We start from the raw sequence: 20,138 nt of genomic DNA, 5'->3' as shown, positions 1-20,138 counted from the left end.
TCCACTTAAAACATCTCCACGAACAATTTATACTTGATTATTGTTAAAGGTATGCAAAAAAAAAAATCGTTCGTTAATGTTAATAGTTTAAAGCATCCGTTGTCCATAAACTTTGTAATGAAAGTTTTGACTTCTTTTCATTAATTATAATTTGCTCTCATTTCATGTAATAGTATTTCTTTGACCGTTAAGTGACTTATTCTAAGAACATGTTTCGATAGAGCACAACTTCTCCCTTCAGTTGGACAGTATCTTTTTCGCGGGCAGTAGCTATTTCGATTTGATTATTTTTGCCCAGTCCGGGATTCGAACCCGGGACCTCTGGCGTTTTACTAACGACTCTGCCACGGAGATGGGCAATAATAATAATCAATAAAATTGGTTATTTCTATGAGATTTGAATTATTAGAGTAGAGAAGGGTAAGACTGCGCGTCGGTGAAAATCATACGCGGGTGGCACCACTGTTCCACCGTCACTTCGACTAATATGGAAGCTAGACGTGGATATTAGTGAAGACATGTTTGTTGGTAGTTGTGATGAGAGAGAAAAGCAGGAAGAATTTTTAGGTGTTTGCTATTTATTTTGATACTAAGTTTTCTTAGAATTTCTTCGCTGTAAATGTAGAGAATATCACGATGTTGATTCATTGAGGCAGCTGTGTAATGCTGAGTCCACCTGTGTATTCGCTTTTATTGCATTGTGCAATGGCTCGACAGCATAACGTGCTTTGTTCCCGATTGCAGCGCGGGGCAAGACTGCGCTATAAATTCCAGGTGAATAGATATTTTACAAATCTGCAGTAATTATTGGATAGTTATAAATTTCAACCATACTGTGTATTTAATATGGATGAATCAGGTGTCAGCACAGTTCCTACGAAACCTCCAAAGGTGATAAGGTGGCAAAGGATAATGAATTCTGTGTTACTTTTTTCGTATGTTACCATAGATCCATAACTTCAATAAAACATAATGAACAAAAACTACGCAGTCTTGCCTCATCTTACTCTATCTTACAATTATTATTATTACTATTATTATTGTTGTTGTTATTTCTATTATCCTAATTTTATCAATGGTCTGACATATCCTAAAATTCTGGTGACGCCCATGGGAACAATGATATTGGATTACACCGAAAGTCGGTTCCCACCCACCAGTTAAAGCCAAATTATATGAGCCCACATAGTAATTTGTTGTGCTATTTTTATTATTATTACATATATTTGTTATTGTGATTCGTAGCGAATTGCTTATTGAAATAAACAAATAACATATTTTTTTCAAAAAAGGATTCTTAGTGTGCATTTTTTTCGTCTATGGGTTTCCGAATACAACATATAAGGTTTGAAAATCGGATAATACTGATTTACCAAGCTCGTCTTCCAATAATTCTGTGGATTGAAATTTTATAATGTCAAGTGAATAGGAAATGAAGTATGCTGCTGGAAGAACTTTTCATCATTTATGAAAGTGCAAATAATCATGGATTTTTTACGATTAAAATAAAGATCGACTTTTAAGTCAACTTTATGCACAGTGAGGCTAATCGGAACTGGACCTAAATTTAAAATGTGATCGGAACTTCTATGTGAATCCACCGGGTATCGAACACGGGAACCCTTCGTTACAACGCGACGACGTTACCAACATTTTTGAACTTTTCCAAAGTTTTATAATACATGAATATATTTGCCAAAGTATTGTGTCATCGTTAAATCTGACATTACTTTGCAATTTGAACATTGTAGATACAAAGTGTATAATGCAACATTTTGATCGAATGTAATGAATTTGAATATGAATGCTTTTACTCTATATAAAGCATATACATTGGTATTTGGAGGGTTCAGTATAGTTCATATAAAAATATAATTACAAAATTTCTATAATTTACAATCTAGATATTCACTAACGCTATAATATTCCTTATTAACTAATAATTTTTTAAATTTGTTTTTTAAACTTGTCACACTTACTGCTTTTATATCATTTGGTAAATGGTTGAATATTTTAATTGCCATCTGTTGGGGTCCTTCTTGAACTAATGTTAGCCTGGTGAAGCATGGCGTTAGAAGATGTTTATTTCGGGTATTATATGTATGTTCTATCGAACTTCGTAGCATAATATTCCTTTTTCGCATATAATGCCATTTCATATATGTACAGTGAAGGGAGGGTTAATAATTTGTATTTCTTAAACAACGTTTTGCACAACTTCCTAGCCTTTATTCCTGCTATAATTCTAATGGCTTGCTTTTGTTTTCTAAATGCTTCTAAACTTGCCGGTGAGTTCCCACAGAAAACAAAATAAATAACATAATAAACAAAATAAATTGTATGAGCTGTGAACCACACCACTGTATTTTGGTTTTTCTTAGGAAAGCACTGCAAGGCTGGAAACACACCGGGGAGGTTCCTATGAAAATAAAAAAAAGTGATCTTGTATAAAGTACGCAAGGAAGCTAACGATAAAGAACTGTTAAATTTATCCATCAAGGAGGACCATGGTTTAATGTCTTCTTCTTTTTTTTTCAACTGAAAACATGTTTAACAATATTTAGTTTCAAAGAAATCTCCCAGTGTCGCAAAGCATACTCTTTCCTAATGTTGCCTAATTCCGCGGCGGAGTGGTTGGCACAGAAATCTAACACGCAAGTGGTTCAAGAGTTCGAATCCCGGCCTTGGCATGAATGCTCTTTGCGGCTGTCTCTTCATCAATTTCAACATATCGTCACTCATCCATATTCGCGATTAGCCAAAAGTGACTGAAAAGCGAAGTATAATAAACCAATTAAATCAGTCTCCTCTGGTGTTAGGAAGGGAGAATTTATAACGATTTTTTGAGAACTTGTAACAGCTGTTAGAGCACACCTAATGTTTTCCAAAATTTGGTTCCCCTGCTTTTATCCGTAAGCCCTGCGACTACAGCGATAGTCTTATCTTGGTCAACCTGTAGTCGTGGACAATTTATGTGCATCATTTCTGGCTAAATCTGACAAACGCATTATCAACTCAGGAAAAATGCAAAAAAAACATCTGAAACGTTTGGACCTTGACAAGTGCCGAACACGTGACCGAAGAGATTAGCAACAGGAAACGTGTCTTACCACGGCCGCGTCAATCTCATGTGATTTTTCCGAATGGAGATTTCGATTGTCTTGACCCCATCGTGACCTTTTCGCTGATGACACTGAAATGACCAGCTCTCCTTGGTCGGAGGCTAATCGCATCTTCCCCCGTTATTTATTTTGGCGCGTAGTGGCGGGCCTTGACATTTGACCACGACCTGTTCTCGAATATCAAGTCGAGACTTCGATGGAAAGGAACGTGCTTTTGAAAACTAGCAATTTTAAAAGAGCCAGATCTAACTTTTTTCCAACACGTCGGTCACTCTGCTTTAATTGGACACACGTCCAATCTTGAAGTATTCATTTCGCAGGAGACTGAGTGTACCCTAAAGTGACGGCTACGAATGTGGGTCAATGTGGGTCATACCCAGCACCATAAGTGCACCCAGAAATTATGTTGAATTTAATTCTGGGTAGGTAAAATGGAGCTAAATAATGAATGTGTTATATCTTCTTTAATCTTGACCGAGCAGGAATAGAGGAAAGAAAGACAAAGGAGAAAACAAAGAGAGACAAAAAGAGGAATGAAAGAAAGTTTAAAAGAGAAACTGAGAAAAGAAAAATTGAAAGCGAAAGAAGGGAAACAGAGGAAAGACAGAAAGTAAGAGAAATAGATGAAATAAAGAGGAAAAGGAAGAGAAAAAGAGCAAGGAAAGATTGAAAGGGAAAGAAAGGAAAGAAAGATAGGAAGGAAAGAGAAAAAGAAAGGGAAACACAAGAAAGAAAAACAGGAAAAATAAAGAGAAACATAGGAAGGAAAGATTGAAAGGGAAAGAGAGGGAAGAAATAGAGAAAGAAAGGGAAGAGGAACTAGAGAGAGCAAGAGAAACACAAAATATAGAGGGATTGAACGAGAAACGGATGAAAGAGTGAAGATTGAAAGAGAATGAGGAAAGATAGAAATAAAGAAAGGGAAACAGTGATAAGAATGAGAGAAAGGTAATGAGACGAAAGAAATAGAAAGAAGAAAGAAAGATACTAAGAAAGCGAAGCAAGGGAAAGGAGACGGGACACAAAAGAGTAAGAAAGAGAAAATAATAAAGAGAGAAAACATATAACATCACATTTAGTGCAGCCATGTGACTTACTTTCTCTGTTGGGATAATAATTTCAACTCCCCACCCCCAAAACGAGAAACGTGTTTTGAACTTACAAATCACAGTTTCATTAATATTGCCATAATGAAAATGTAAAGTTCCTTGCTCTTTCTTGCTTGAATAATTTGTAGTTTGACCAAACGTCCCGTTTTGACCGGGACAGACCCGTTTCAGAGACGTGTTCCGGTCGTCCCGTCGATATTATTAAAGAGCCACTATTTGTCCCGTTTTATAAAAGTCTAGGAGTTATCTTGGAAACCAAATCTAAATTTGAGAGACTTTTCATACTGGACTGCATTTCAAGCACTTTATGACAATCAAAATGTTCCATTGCAGTCGAGAATGTTCGACCAGACAGCACGTTACTGTTCTCCTCCCGAGTTGTATTCCTTCATTTGTAGGGCAATGAATAAGCATGGCTTAGAAGCGTATATTTAGTTGCAATGCGGACCTGCAATTACAAATTAAATTTCTGAATCATGACACAAAACTCAAAGGACAAATCTCGCATTGTGTGTCAGATATGTGAGGAGTTTTATGAACGGTTGGTGACTAATAGTGTTGATCTCGAGAAGATTGGTACTTCCAATAAATATGTACTTCTGGCACTCCTTAACTTCAGCGTAGGACCAATATCAAAGGTTGATCGGAAGATACCAGAAAAACGATGTAAGGTATACCGAGATTATAATAATTAATACCTTTTGACAACGGGAGAGATCATATTTCATTTATTGTTTATTAAGTATTTCTTATGTGATCCATATTTTAATAAATAATAATAATTTTATAATTAGGCCTAACAGATTTTTTCAGGAGGGGCAAACTGACCTCCTTAAGATGTCCCGTTCTTGGGTCAAAAAATTATGGTCAACCTACTAATTTGGTTACTTTACGTCGCGTATCTTACATTTTTGGATATCGTGACGATGTCGATGAATAGTGATACAATGAAATTCTTCGCAGGAACGTCACATACACGAATGGAGGACAGAAGTTTCACAGACAATTATACTGACTGTGGTCAAGAGACCATAATCTCGTGAACTTGCAACACTGCACTTACCGAGGTATGCTACGGGGAAATGAGGTTGACTTTTGTTTCTAAAGGTCATCCCAAACATCCTCCTGCACTTTATGATGGCAAGAAAGGGATGCAGAGATAGGGTCTCACGCATCCATGATATCGAGCATTCGTGGAAGTCTTGTGATCAGCACCACGTTCCCGCTGTCTTACACAAGGGTGCCTGTAGGATATTTTCTCAGGGGGCAGCAGCAGTGCTCAAAGTCGGAGAGGCGTGGAGGATGCTATCCTTCCAAATCTCATAAAGCCTTCCCCCACTAGGATACTTTGCATAGACATCCCTCCAACAACTGCATTTTCTCCATGTTGATCCTTTTCCATTTTTCCAAATTGACCAAAGCATCTACCCCTCAAATAGGAATTTCAGATTCGAGCACTAGGGTCAGATTAAGATTTCATATCTTGCTCTTCAGTCATAAAAACTCCTATTTTACATTTATTACTAGTACTACTGCTACTGCTACTACTACTACTTTACATTTCATAAAATTGGAATTGAATTGAAAATACTTTGGCGTTGTATACAAGTTCAGACTTGAGTCCACTATTTAAATAGAAACTGGATTCGACTTGTTTCCGTCCCTTAAAGATGATAAACACTTATTTGTCTTTTGTATACTTCTTCACAATGCGCAGATATCAGAGACCACTTATTCTGCTGTCTTTCATGGCAGGCCTGAAACATGTTTTCACGCTACAATTTTATCATTCGAAGTGTTCCCTGATATCTTAGGGGAGGGTGCAGCAAGTGGCTTACTTCCTTCCCATAAGCGTCTACAAATTGTTTTTGTCTTCTTGTGCTTTTTCACGATTAAACATACGTAGGAAACTTTATCAGCTCTCCTATACGCGTCGACGGGTGCTGAAAAAAAGTAATCCTAGGTTCTCACTTACTGCAGGCGAGTTGATCTCAGACCCCACCATTCTCCACCTGAAATCACTCACTCCGTGAATCGAACCCAGTTCCCTCCTCCCTAGGTGTGTGTGCGTGTTTTGCATGAGCACAACTTTCTTGAATTCTTCTTGAATTGTTGTTTTAAGTCCACTTTATACACATATAGGCTAATCGGGACTGGACCTACAGTTTAAAGTGGGATCCGAACCACTGTGCAATGAGACTCCACCGGGTATCGAGCCCAGGACCCCCTTGATTACAAGGTGACGATGATACCAGTACGACGTCATGGAGTTCAAAGCACTACTTTCAACTCAGTTACGCACTAACTGAAAAACTTGCGCCGTGTTAAAACTAACAAAATTAACTTACTTGGCGACAATGCTTCCAACACGTCGAAGAGTCGGCACAGAAATCTCGCTGCTCCCTTATGTGGTGCTTCTTCGGAATTGCTCAGAAAGTGACCGGTGCAGAATGAGAATGAGGAGCCAACAGCAGCCAACGAGAACTTTCCACCGCGGGGCCTTATGCATTTGGAGAAACTTTCTCTTCGTTTTTTCAAACAAGAGCCGACATTCTTGTTCCTTACAAGCCGATATCTTACGTACGTAACGAAATTCGTGCATTGTTTTGTTGTCATTCAACTCTGTGCTCACGATCTGGATAACGACATCGCTTCCTTGCTAAATAAGAATTCTCATAGGAAGCAGAAATAGAATGTTACCTAATAAATAATATTCCTGATTTGAGAGACATGTGTCTGGCCATAGATGGTCATATATCCCCCCACCCCACCCTTTTCTTAGAGTGACCAGACGTCCGGGTTTTCACTTAAGAGATCCCTGTGTCCCGTAATACAGAATGTACCTAAAGGTTCTTTACAACTTTGATATCATACAGTACAACTTGCAATTGGCGTAAAGAAATATACCATGCCCCATTTGATTTACTAACGCATGAAGTTTATTGTGTAGTAGTCCACTTCAACATGCGCATCTCTGCTGGTGCGTACAACATCTGACCGAAATTCAAACTCTTTCTACACCCTCTCTAACATATCCCTGTCAACTGTGGCAATGGCAGCTCTTATTCTGGCCTTCAAATTATCAGGATCAATGACAGGAGTGCTGTACACTGTGTCTTTGGCATAGCCCCATAAAAAGAAGTCCAGGGGTATAATGGCAGGGGATCTAGGAAGCCAGGCGATTGGACCATCTCTTCCAATCCAACGTTGTGGAAATGTCCGGTCCAGGAAATCTCTCACGTCTAAAACCATGTGTGGTGGTGCACCATCAAATTCAATACCTGACAAAAAAAATCTTTCGACTTTGGTGAATCACCTACAACAAAGTACATTCCTCTGTGTTAAATACATGTTGTGCTGTTTGACACGAAAGTTGAAAGTACCTTTTTGGACACGTTGTATATTCTCGCCAGGGTCGCCGGAAGGGGTGAGCTAGAAGTGTACAGTCACTGCTCGAAATGGAAATTTTCACGAAACGGAACGCTATATTTTCGTTAACATACTGCTGGCTTCTTTTTTGTCTTGTTACTAGATCAACGAGATAAGACTAGCCAAATACAAATTAATAATCGTTAATATTAAAATATTTACATCAACATCAAATAGTATCAAATACATTTGACACGAGCCTTCTGGAACTTTCTTCCCCTTCTTAAAATTTAAACAGACAGAAATCCTGGATACTTGTAAGCTTTCCCAACTGGAAAAAAATAACGTTAGAGGGGAAGTTTATATGAATTGTATTTTGAAGAATATTAACAATTTAGTTCTCACAGAAAAGGAAAATGTAGTGAAATATTTTTTTAAAAAATAAACGACCGGAGTGGTCAGTTGCAATTTCTGACGAGACGGAACGGAAAGATTCCAGATATTCACGATCACCGTTCCGGTCCACTCCGGTCAATTTCGAGCCCAGGGTACAGTACGCCCAAAATCTTTTGATCTGAATTGTACCTTTTGAATCCAAATACATAAATAATGTAACACGCAAGATGCTATCGTCAAAGAATCTCTTTTGAATAACTAAATGAAAAAAATGTTATCTTTATCAACATTATCTTCATATCCAAATGAACCCAAGCCACCCAGTAGTTAATATTACGAGTACCATTAAAAAGAAGGGCCGTTTATTTATAAAGAAAATAATTGGCGACAGTGATAGAATCAAATCCGGGAACTTTTCTAACGATGGAAGCGGCCCCGGCGCCCACCCAGCGTCGAATAACATGGGTACCTGGGGGAAACCCTGGGGGGTAAAGGCGGTTAGGGGCGTGATGCTGATCACATCACCCCACTCACGACCGGATCAAGAAAGTGTGGGGCGTTACCGCCACACCCCCTATACGCCTTCATGGCGTGGTGCTATGCACAGGGGAACACTTTACCTTTTTTTTTTCAGTGACAGAATCAAGCCTGCGCAGTATCATCAACTGGTATATTGGCCACCCAGCAATCATGTTTTCGTTAGTTAGCTCTTGGTTATCCTGCGAGATAGAGCGTGTTAAAATGGCTGCGCTATTACACCATCCACCAGTTGAGAAATACGATCTGTAATTCGATTTCTCAACGCCAAAGGTCATAATGCAGCCGAAATTCACGGATAATTGTGTGAAGTGTTGGGTCTAAGTGTAATGAGTGAAGGAGAAGTACGCCATTCGTGTCGTGCGTTTACATTCACCAATGGCGAAAATATTTAAGCACACTCCATCTGCGCGAAAAGTCAAGGGAATTGTTTTCTGGGACCAACAAGGTGTTCTTTTGGGGATTTCATGCAGCCGGGGAAAACAATCAAACTCCACGCGTATTGTCAAAACACTATCAAAACTAAGATAGACCATGAAAACCGATGACTGGAATGTTGCGCTCAGGAATTGTTCTCATCCATGACAACGCTAGACCACACACTACTTATAGCCTGTGTAAGATTTTGGTTTCTCTCTCTCTGAATGAAAGAAGGTAAAAGCCAATAGATGGCACTGATCGCAAGTTACGTCATTCAGTTTGCCGGTTGGATGTAAGAATCCTAAACCGACACACTCCACACTTCACTTCCAGCTAGCTCACGTTCAACATCACAATCCAACAGGGCACTCGACGTGACGGGAGAGGTCAACAGGGGACTTAGACGAACGTAGTGGTGATGGTTTAATTTCAGTTCTTTTGTAGATAATTAGTTTAACATTATTTAATTTTGTAGAGTAATTCGTAGTATGATATTAATTTGCTTGTTGATCTTTACCGAGTGATCGTCATTACAGACAAGTAGGAAAAGGGGGAAATTTAACATAGAAATATTCTCTTAGGCAATCATTTGAACATGGATGAATAATGAGACCAATTAAATAGTCAGCACAAGGAGAGAAAGCCAATTATTAGTTAAGAATAACTAGTGAAAATTATCTTGATTTATATATATATTGTTCTCGTTGAGGTCATAATTATTAATGACAGTTTATGTATGTATAATATTATTGTTCTAATACAAAATTGAAGTTTTGTTAAATAAACTGTCATCCAATCCTATCCAGTGAACTTTATGTTCTAGAAATTAAACTACTTGATTTATAGTGTATCACGTACCTATGGGGGTCCAGTATGCAGGTTCATAGCTATCTTTCATCGGTCAATCGGAAGGGTATGTCTAATCCCAATTAAAACAAATAATCTTAAATCCGAACCCGAGCAAGAAAGAAAGGGCTATATACTGCACACACTCTCCAGAAGATAAAAAGTGTCGGATGTGAACTTTTTGACCACTCCTCCAGACCTTGCACCTAGTGACTATCACATCTTCCTGCACCTCAAAAAGTGACTTACGTCTCAACGATCTTAAGAAAGCAAGCTATTGAAAAAGGAAATGTTGGATTGGCTGCGACGAACTTCTATGCGGAGGATATAAAAAAAAGCTTATACTACATTATTTAAAGTGCTTGAAAAAATAATGGTGACTATGTTGAAAAATGAAGAGGATATTTTACGTGTTTGGAACCACTAATACAATGTTGCTACATTTAGTTTCTTGTTTGATATAACAAATCGGCCCTCTTTTAAAAATACATTGTAGTGCTAATTACCTTACTTGATCTGTGCTCTTGGAAATATTTATATTAAAGTTAAAGTGCTCCCCTGTGCCTTGCGCCACGTCCTGAAGGCGTATAGTGGGTGTGGACTTAGGCCCCACACTTTCTTGGTCACAGCCGACGGTGGGGGTGATGTGATCAGCACCACGCCCCTGGCAGCCTTTACCCGCAAGAATATCCTCCAGGAACCCCTTTTATACTACGCTGGGTTGGCTCTAGAGCGATTGAACAGGTGGAAAAAATCTCGGTTCTCCCCGCTGGGATCGAACCCGGGTCTCTCGCATGGTAGTCAGACGCCCTAACGACTTTTTAATAGGAATATTCACCGCTATTCACTTTTTCTCGGTTCTCACATATGTCAATTTTTACTAAATTTTCTAGGTTCTCATTTTGGACAAATACAAAGGTCCGTGTCCGAACCCGGGACCTCAACCACCGTAGCTCGCTGCGCTGATCCCTGCACCACGGAGGCCGGCATCGACTGAGCTACTGCGGGTCGGTACAGGAAAGTAAATGCTGTATAGAATTAGTGTAAAGCTATGGAATGAAGCCTAGAGCTTATCTACCCCTGAATTGAACATTTTTCAAACATCTATTAAAAATATCTTGAAAAGAGCCTTAAATGTTGCAACAAAAATTAAAACTATTTTGTAAATATTACTTTCTTTATTGGCCGCGGTGGCTCAGTCGGTAACGCGTCTGACTACCATGCTAAAGGTCCCGGGTTCGATCCCCGGACGGTTCAAATCCGGGAACTTTTCTAACGATGGAAGCGGCTCCGGCGCCCACCCAGCGTGGGGGAAACCCTGGGGGGGGGGGGGTAAAGGCGGTCAGGGGAGTGATGCTGATCACATCACCCCCACTCACGACCGGATCAAAAAAGTGTGGGGCGTTACCCCCACACCCCCTCTACGCCTTCAGGGCATGGTGCTATGCACAGGGAAGCACTTTACTTTACTTTACTTTTTTTTTACTTTCTTTATTGGCAGTGGAAGGTTATGCAAATTTTATTTTACAAATTGTAGGTCTGAAAATTGCAGCACCTGCATCCAACGCTAGAATCTGCAAATTTATTGCAAACATTCATTGTTAGAAGCTGAAGCAAAGTATAAGCTGAAATGTTCCGTTTCTTTCCTCCAAAATCTGGCCAGTCCCCCCCCCCCTTTTGCTGTGTATTCAAAAATTTACTGTGAAATTTTCAAAAGGAAATAAACGTTTTACCATGATTCAGTCTCTTGGAGACTCTAAAAGAATAACACGAAGAAATACGCACACACACACACACACACACACACAGACACACAGAGAGAGAGAGAGAGAGAGAGAGAGAGAGAAATGATGGGAAGAGGAGAGAGATTGGAAAAGAAATTGAGAGAGGGAAGTACAATAAATAATTCAAATAAGCAAATGAATATATGTTATACGTTATATTTAGTATCTGTAGCACTTCTTTCAGGTTGAAAGCCTGTCAAGGAGCTTCTCAATTGGCCGACGGGGATCAGTTCATCGAATCTAATTGGCGTTCTTATTTGACTTTCTGCATTCGCAGTTCGCAACTTCTTGTTTACAAGTAGCTCACCATGACGATCAGCATCCAATCTATACAACAGTGATGATTGAAGGTATTTCTTCTTGAACCCGGGACCCCTTCCTTAAAAGGTGACGGCATTATCACCACGCCATCGGGGAGGCTCCAAAATGCTATTGAAAATAATGCTCAGAAGTAAACGTACATAACAAATTCAGAAATATGTCGTGTTTTATACTATTTATTTTGAAACATTTGTTTTTCACTCCCTGTACACACGGTTTTGTAGCTTTTTTCATTTCCATCAATAAGAATGGAAATTACATTACAAGAAGGTATAGAAATTAGCCTTCGTCGCAAGCGAACCACTTTATAACGAAACCAACTGCCGAAGTACTAAGTGAGGCGAGTGTACAGTGGCAAGCGGAAGTCTGTTACTCATATATATAAATCAAAATAAAAAAAGGTCGTCCTGAAATTTATTTCAGCCACCAAGCTTCTAACAGACATGCAACCCACATCACATACGTTGCCATTGGCGAATTTAGCGGAAAGGGCACGTGCCCCTCCTCAAAGGGAGGACTAAATATTACAAAAGTATTGATAGCATTATATAACAAAGAACGAAACATGATCGAGCAATTTTATCCAGATAGTAAGACAATAAAACAAAGTTTAGTAGAGATACATTAATCAGGACTAGATTTGGCAGAGGCCGGAAATTGAATCCGGGGCTTCTTGGTTACAGGGCAAGAACGTTAACTGATAGAGACAAAGCAAGACATGCTGGGTCAAATATTTCTCACGATTGTTACAGTCTCGCTTTGAAAAATCTTATCCCTTTGTGCAATCACTGTTAATACAGAAGCTTAAGTCTTTAATAATCCTCTTATGTGATTGATTTGTTTCGCTTCCTACCACTTGCGGCTAATTGCGACGATGGATGAGTGATGATATGATGAAATTGATGAAGGGACACTCACAAAGAACATTCATGCCCAGGCAGAGATTTGAATCCGAGACTGATTTAAGCCTATTATGTCAAGCAAATAAATACAAATGGGCAAAGGGTGGAAAATTTCTCAACATTAAAGTTTTTGAGAGATATGTGTGTCTTCTACCTTTAGATTCCTGCGAGGGAAGTTATACAAAGTAAATGTGTCTGTAAGATAATGAGCTGTTGTTTCAAGTTCACTTTGTGTACAGATAGGCTTATCCGAATTGTACCTATAGTTTTCAAAGTGGGATGCGAACCACTATGTGCCTCAACCGGGTAACGAACTCGTGTCCTCTTGATTCCAAGGCGACTGCTAGTAAAGAAAAGCTAAAAATACTGGAGATTTACACATTAAACAAAACATTTCACTAACCTGTTCAAGTATTAATCCCGAAAGATAACCTCGTAAACATTAAATGTAAGACACTACGCGGATAGCTTATATCTCGTATTCAAGGTCACGGTTATGCATCTTGAATCAAACAAGAAAAATTGAAAATTGCAGGTAACAAGCGGAAATTGCGTCATAATATATCTTATGCAAATTCGGAAACAACAACTTATATCTTTATATTTTTCCCTTGACGTCACTGCGGAATATTTTCTTGTTCATGCGTTGTCGAAAATACAAATTACGTAGCAGGTGGGTTACAATAAGATTGCATCATTATATATATATTATCTGCTCGTGATTGCATTTTTTGCAGGACCGGAAGTACTGCTGTTCACATCCGGCTATTGTTAATATTATAGCCATATATTAATCTGTGAATCACGATTGTTTCAGTCCATAACAGCACACTTATAATTATATTGCTATATACATACATGCTCTTCGCAGTATATTCACTTTGTCAAACATGTTGCATAATATAACAATAAAGTATTGTGTATACAATGTTACCGTAGGCAAACCGCTCACATGTACCTTACATGTCTTCCCAAGAGTATCCACACTCAACAAAGAGAATAAAAGTAGGGAAAGAATTGAAAAAGTACAAAATGTTTATTTTAGGATTAATTGCAATATGCAATACCAGGGAGAAGCAAGTACATGAAATTCACAAGAAGTAAAATTGAATTGAATGGTGTAGGAAAATGATAAAACACAAGTAGACTAGTTGGATATTAATATATGTATAATATTCCAATCAGTATTGGTAACACAATATTATTTTCCACGCAGTGTTTCATCTTCTACTACAAGGTCGAACAGACCATCAAATTTGAAACGCTACACCCAAATGATATCTCAATCCAACATCGAGGTCGCAACCCCTCCTGTCGATATGATCTCTCAAGAAAGATTACGCTGTTATCCCTAAGGTAACTTATTCTTTAAATCACTAAAAATAGATCCAAATAACAAAAATTATTGAATATTAAATAAAAAAGAGTTAACTATTATCTTCCCGTCACCCCAACAAAATATTATTTAATAACATATATAGTTATAATACTAACCAAATAATAACTAACAAGAACCAGCCCCACATGGGTCTGGGGTCGCGCTAGGTCTATGACCAACCAAATTGTTATCTTTAATTACTTGAAAAATCGGAGAAGTTAATTTATCAGTCTGAAGCCCCTATATGCTATAAACTAGAGGTGAATAGTTAATGAACGATATTAAAAGAGTGTCTCCATAATGAGTGAATCATCACCGCACAGCCCAAAATCCTGGACCTAGAAATCTGAACGTTATGGGGTGTCTTCCTCTTATGACGTAAGCACTCCTTCACTGAAGCCTTGTCCGAATATCGAATTACACGTCGACTGCAGTGCCATAGAATAAAGCATGTATATGAATCAAAACCCTATGATATCACATAGCATTTTAAAAAGTGAATATACTTACATTTCCAAGACCTGCAACCAACAGCTGACGGCCAATAAGCGAACGAGTGTAGGAAAACACGCGTCCATTGTCGCTTACTGGATGCTGCCGGCTCGATTGCTCGTATAACTGGCGTTTCCCAACAATACTTCTATCGGATTAAAAATAATGAATAGCCTAGTTGGACTCCAATTAAAAATTAACCTGTAGACCTACAAAAAAAGAAAGAGTTACATCAAAATTTAGCATATTCAAAATTGTGTTTAGCTATGGCAACCAATTTTTTCAAGTATGCCTTGAGAACACGAAACTGCCGAATTTTTGATGATTCCAAACGACCGATCTCCTTGAAATTCTATGAATAAAATAATATTGTCCGATCGTGATAAAATTTAAATAAGGTGCAGGTAGAAAGGTTTTAGATACAATTCTTAATTTTCAGGTTTTCTTTAATCGGCCAAGAAAAGGTTCATAAATTCTAATTAGTTCCATTGGGTTCCTTAACAGGACCGGAACCTTTATTCTCGCACAATTTAAATTCGGTCCAAGTTGCATATTGTTTCACTTCGGTACCGCAGTTGAACCGTATTTAAATTCATCCAGGAAAAAAGGTTCCGGTCCACCATGATTAAAGTTCTATATGGTTTCCAAATTCTGCTCTACAGAGGGCGGTTTAAAGTTGCGTTGTAAAAGAATCCGCGAGTACGTTCTATATTGCAATGGTACACAATCGTAGCGCAGGAAAGCAACAACAACGCTGTTGTTCTCTCACGGGCCACATTCATAAACCTCCCTTGGTGACGGATTAACGCAATAAGTAAATCTGAGTGGATAAAATGTGGAAAATTGCCATAAAGCACAAGCAAAGACTAATGTAGATGAAAATACACAGACAGCATCTTGGGGTTTATTTACATGGAAATTCCCATCTACAGCATTTTTACACAACCGAATATAGCTTCCAATTCACTTTCACATTGACAAAAAACAACACAAAAACCGAATACCGCACGTTGTCACAACACAAAACAAACCCCAATCCGTTTCCTTTATGTACAGTATTGCAGCCACGACCTATGCATTTTGATATCTTCATGTTGGAGTCGTACTCAAAAGACTTTCATACGAAAGATAAGAGAGATTTCATACCGAAGCGACAGGTGACAAGCGACACACCGAAACGACAAGCTTCACGTGTCCCTTCAGTCTTAAGGAAAACATTCATCGCGCATGCGCGAACAATAGATCGAGGCGACACGATGGAAGGAAAAGGCCCAGTCCAAGCGGCACGAAAACGATAGGCGACAGTTGTCGCTTGCGCATGTTACCAATCGTGCGCCACCACTCGGCTTTCCGATAATAGCCAGAGAGTTTGAATGCGAATGAAGGCTAACTGCAATTGTTCTTATATGAACCATTTCTCAAATGTCGCTGTTTTAGAGAGAAAAAGACCGAACTAAAACAATTCTCTGGCAAGTAGTGACTCAAGAGGGCTCAACCAATGAACGCGAGAGAGGGATTGGGGCTACATGGAGGGGATTAATGTGACTGTAGCCACCAGCCGTTTGCGATCCCCGCACTCGGTTTCTCACCCCCCGTTTTGCTTTTATATCTGTTGCACACTCACTGAAGAATTTACATAATTTTTTTTATGTTTTGCTTATGGAATTAGAAGTTGTAAATTAAATAACTTTTACAATACACAGGGTGGTTATAAATTATTGAGCGCATTTGATATATGAATTTAAAAAAAAACAGAACACTATTGAAGCAACCTTTCATTTGTTGCAAATGATAGAGCAGCATAGAGAGTTTGTATCGACATCGACCGAACGTACGTGGCGGCATGGCGGCAAGGTGGGGAAACTCAGTACCAAGATGGATGTCTTACAAGATAAAGCTATGGGCATTCTTTTTTTCTCATGAAAGCAACTCTGCAATAACTGTTCAAAGACATTTTCGCTTAGAGTACAAGCGCAATCCTCCTAGTTATGACTCCACAAAATGTTAGTATCAGCGATTTAAGAATACAGGAAGTGTGGAACAGAAAGGTGCTGGCAGACCACCGGTCTCCGAGGATGTAGTGGATCGAGTGAGAGACGCTTTTACGAGAAGCCCTGCACGTTGACTCGTCACACGTGTTGTAAATAAAACTCTTCAACATGACAAGAAAGGACAACAAACTAAATATGGATACTTTACTTTGTTCTACTTTATTCATCCTTGAAATGTGCATAATAATTGATAACCACCCTGTACTTGGTCTCACTATTATACACATAATCATTCCTAAATTCCTGATATTCATATGCAATTATATAAAAAGTGTAGAGCCAAATGCAAGAATATTATAGGCCTCCTAAAATGTGAAATGAATAAATATAAAATTCAGATATTATTTTGTGAAAAAATATATGAAAGGGTGTGTGCAGAAACGGTCTAATCATCATCCCATGAAAGTGAAGAAAACCGTGAATCTTGCAACTAGATTAAGGACGTTCTACTAAGCACAAGAACATCTAAGCATTATACGTCACATTACACAGGCTTCTCTTTCCCTAGCCCAATGGTTCCCAAATCTTTTCGTTTCACGGTACCCCTAGTGTTTCAAGATTTTTCCGCGGTGCCCTAGTCAGAATGTGGGCCTATCTTAAGCCGTTTCCGAAAGGTGCAAGACCGTACTTGAAGCGAGCATACTTCGAGAATGGTCTAGCAGTGCGGTCTTGAAGTCGTAGACTGGAAGCGAAGATCTTTCAAACTGCACTTCGACTGCAGCGCCAAATACGATCAGTAGATATAACCGAGGACATATTGGTTTTCCACGCTTAAAATACTTGTTTTTCACCACAGAAATCACATAGCATTTGCAAATGTACTTATACATACATTTCCACACATTAGGAGAACTACAACAAACAACTAGCTTGCTTTCTACCTCCGCGATTTCAAACAAATGAACAACAAGTCCCCTTGTCACGTGACCGAGCCTGCAATCTTGGCGTGCTCTGCACTGTGGTCTGTGGTCTTGATACGTCGTGAACTTGACGCTTTCGAACTGTACTATGTGACGTCACATCCGCCAAGACCATACTCCAAGTATGTACTTTGTACCTTTCGGACAGAGCCTAACACTTGCAACGCTCAGTTAGTGTGGTTAGGTTGCTTGCCTTAGTTTAAAAAATAAACACATATTTCAAATTCAGAAATATTTTACATGTAAAAAGTACTAAATAAGCAAATATTTGGAACAATCATATCATTTCATCAGTGACGGCGATTAAGGGGGGCGAGGGGGGCAACTTCCCCCACTTTTCGCCACTTTTGCAGTCGCACTATGCTAAACCTTATATGCAAATGGAAATATACTGTCTTTGCCCCTCAGTTTTGGCACCTTGCCTCCCGTTTTGGAACCCAAGGTTTTTTTGGTAGTTTTTTTTTAACATATTGAATTTTAGGCAAGATTTGTTTCGGTGTCTTCTTATCTGTTAATTCGGCCTTTTATGGTGTCTTCTCTTTTCAGTTTTGACAAAGTTATTCATTTTGCACAACTGTCGTGCAAAGTGAGAATATGGCATTGTATCTATGGAGTATGATTTTCTTACATGTTGATCTAGGCTAGGTAACTACTAGCCCTGATCTACTTTTCCCCCTTTTTTAGAGAAAGATGGACAGATGGTCACCAGTGCACTGCTTGATTTTTGTTGCTTAATTTGCATGTGTCCACATCCATCTTTTTCTTTGAAATTTAAACTACTCGTACAATTTTACATAATTAAGTCGTAGCATTTTGTGAGTTATTCGTAACGGATCCCGTTATCCTATATTATGTAGGCCTATAGCAAAATTAGGTTGATAATCTTAGTGGTAGGCTGCCGTTCTGTATATTCTTTCGATTGAATTCTATCCTTCAAATCTATTATCTTATTTAGGGTTTGCCTGTAGGCAAAGTTTCAAGGCTTTCACGAATACATTATGCGCAATATGGTAAAATATATTGGCTCATGATAGGATTCGTACAATTGGTCCCATTTCTTTTTATGTATGTTTTAAATTTAATTCCTGCCCTACTTTGATGTTTGGAATTTCTGGAATTCCAGCTTCTATGTTTAGAGTTCAAGTCCTCTGCTAGCAATACTTGGTTCCCTACTGAGAATATTTTATCGTAGTCTAGAGCATTAATTTGAGCAAGTTGTGATTCATATCCTGCTACTATGTATAATTCATAACTTGGTGCAAAAATCTTGATTATAATAACCTCCAAATGAATCAGGTTTTGTATTACTTCATGTGAGAAGCAAATATAATTTGTAACAGCTACCAATATGCATCCCTTTTGTCAATTTATTCTGTCCTTTCCGTAAATTATAACTTGGTAATTAAACCTGTTCTCTTGGTTCTAAATGAGTTTCTGTAATCAACATAATGTTAATGTGCTTGCCTATGAAGAATTTATTTAGTAAATATATTTGGTTATATATTCCGTCAACAGTTCGTGCCACTATTTTTATGTCCTGTCTTATTTCTGTATTTCTACAAGCTGCCATCTATGACAATTTCAAGTAGTGTCTCACACATAATGCTTATCCGCGTCGTACAAGCTGGAGCGGAGCGTCTTTTAAACTTTGTATTATTTTTGCTGGCTGGGGTTTCAATCTTTCATGTAAGTTTTCCTTTGTATATTTGAAGAGGCTTTTTAGGTTTACTAAAAAGCTGCTGTGACATGGCAGTCCGGAATGGGGGGCCTTCCCTTGTTAAATGAAAGTCAATCAAAAATTTTATATTTCACACACATAATTTAATTTTAGTCACAATAATATTGTAAAAAGCGACGGGTTCAATGGTAAGCAATTAAATTAAAATGAACACTAATTAATTAGTTCAATAATGTCAAGTATAACTGCACTCAAGCCATAAGGAATATAATAATATCATAATATATATGGTCTCAGGGATCGTGTTTATGCAGTTGGACCTTTAAAGCGAGGTAACTTTGTTTATACAGTTACATTATTCAATCCTGTAAATTACGTAACACAAGAAAATAGGTTTGAAATCTATATAATTAAATAAATCAGTTCACATTATACAAGCTGCCCTCTTACGCACAAACCACACACTCACTCACACATTCATCGGCAGATAACACAATACTAATCCTACTACAAATACTTTCATTTTTCTGGAATAATATCTTTTTTTAGCTTTCATTTAAATACGGTGGTCAGCAACTTTTCTTACTCAAAGCAATGTGATTTTAAGACTGATATACTCAAATGATTATTACTTATTTATGGTTTGGATCAATTATAAAATTACTTCTCAGTTCACAAATGAATAATTACGGCGAAATGTTAGTATGCGAAGTAGATAATGTTTATGTCAATTTGGCTACGGAATATTGTGTAATCCAATATTTAGAATCACGCGCCAATATTCTGGATCGATCTCCGATGTTCATAAAAATG

The 20,138-nt window shown here is 38.3% G+C and overlaps 1 protein-coding gene across 2 annotated transcripts in view; it reads right to left on the bottom strand.

The window, feature by feature from the left end:
- LOC145996918 (uncharacterized) overlaps positions 1-13,259 on the bottom strand; it is a 45,728-nt gene extending 32,469 nt beyond the window's left edge. The window contains exon 1 of one of the 2 annotated variants that reach the window (XM_083133490.1): positions 13,210-13,259. The gene's annotated coding sequence lies outside the window, so the exon portion shown is untranslated. Of the gene's footprint in view, positions 1-6,579; positions 6,687-13,209 lie in introns of those variants that run through there. The other variant, XM_083133491.1, reaches the window with a different exon arrangement.
- Positions 13,260-20,138: the final 6,879 nt, after the last annotated feature.

The sequence above is a fragment of the Lepisma saccharinum genome, chromosome 13, assembly GCF_977018435.1.
Source record: "Lepisma saccharinum chromosome 13, izLepSacc3.1, whole genome shotgun sequence".
Lineage (NCBI taxonomy): Eukaryota > Metazoa > Arthropoda > Insecta > Zygentoma > Lepismatidae > Lepisma > Lepisma saccharinum.
The sequence above is the reverse complement of the archived record's forward strand: the minus strand, read 5'-3'. Positions and strand labels throughout refer to the sequence as shown.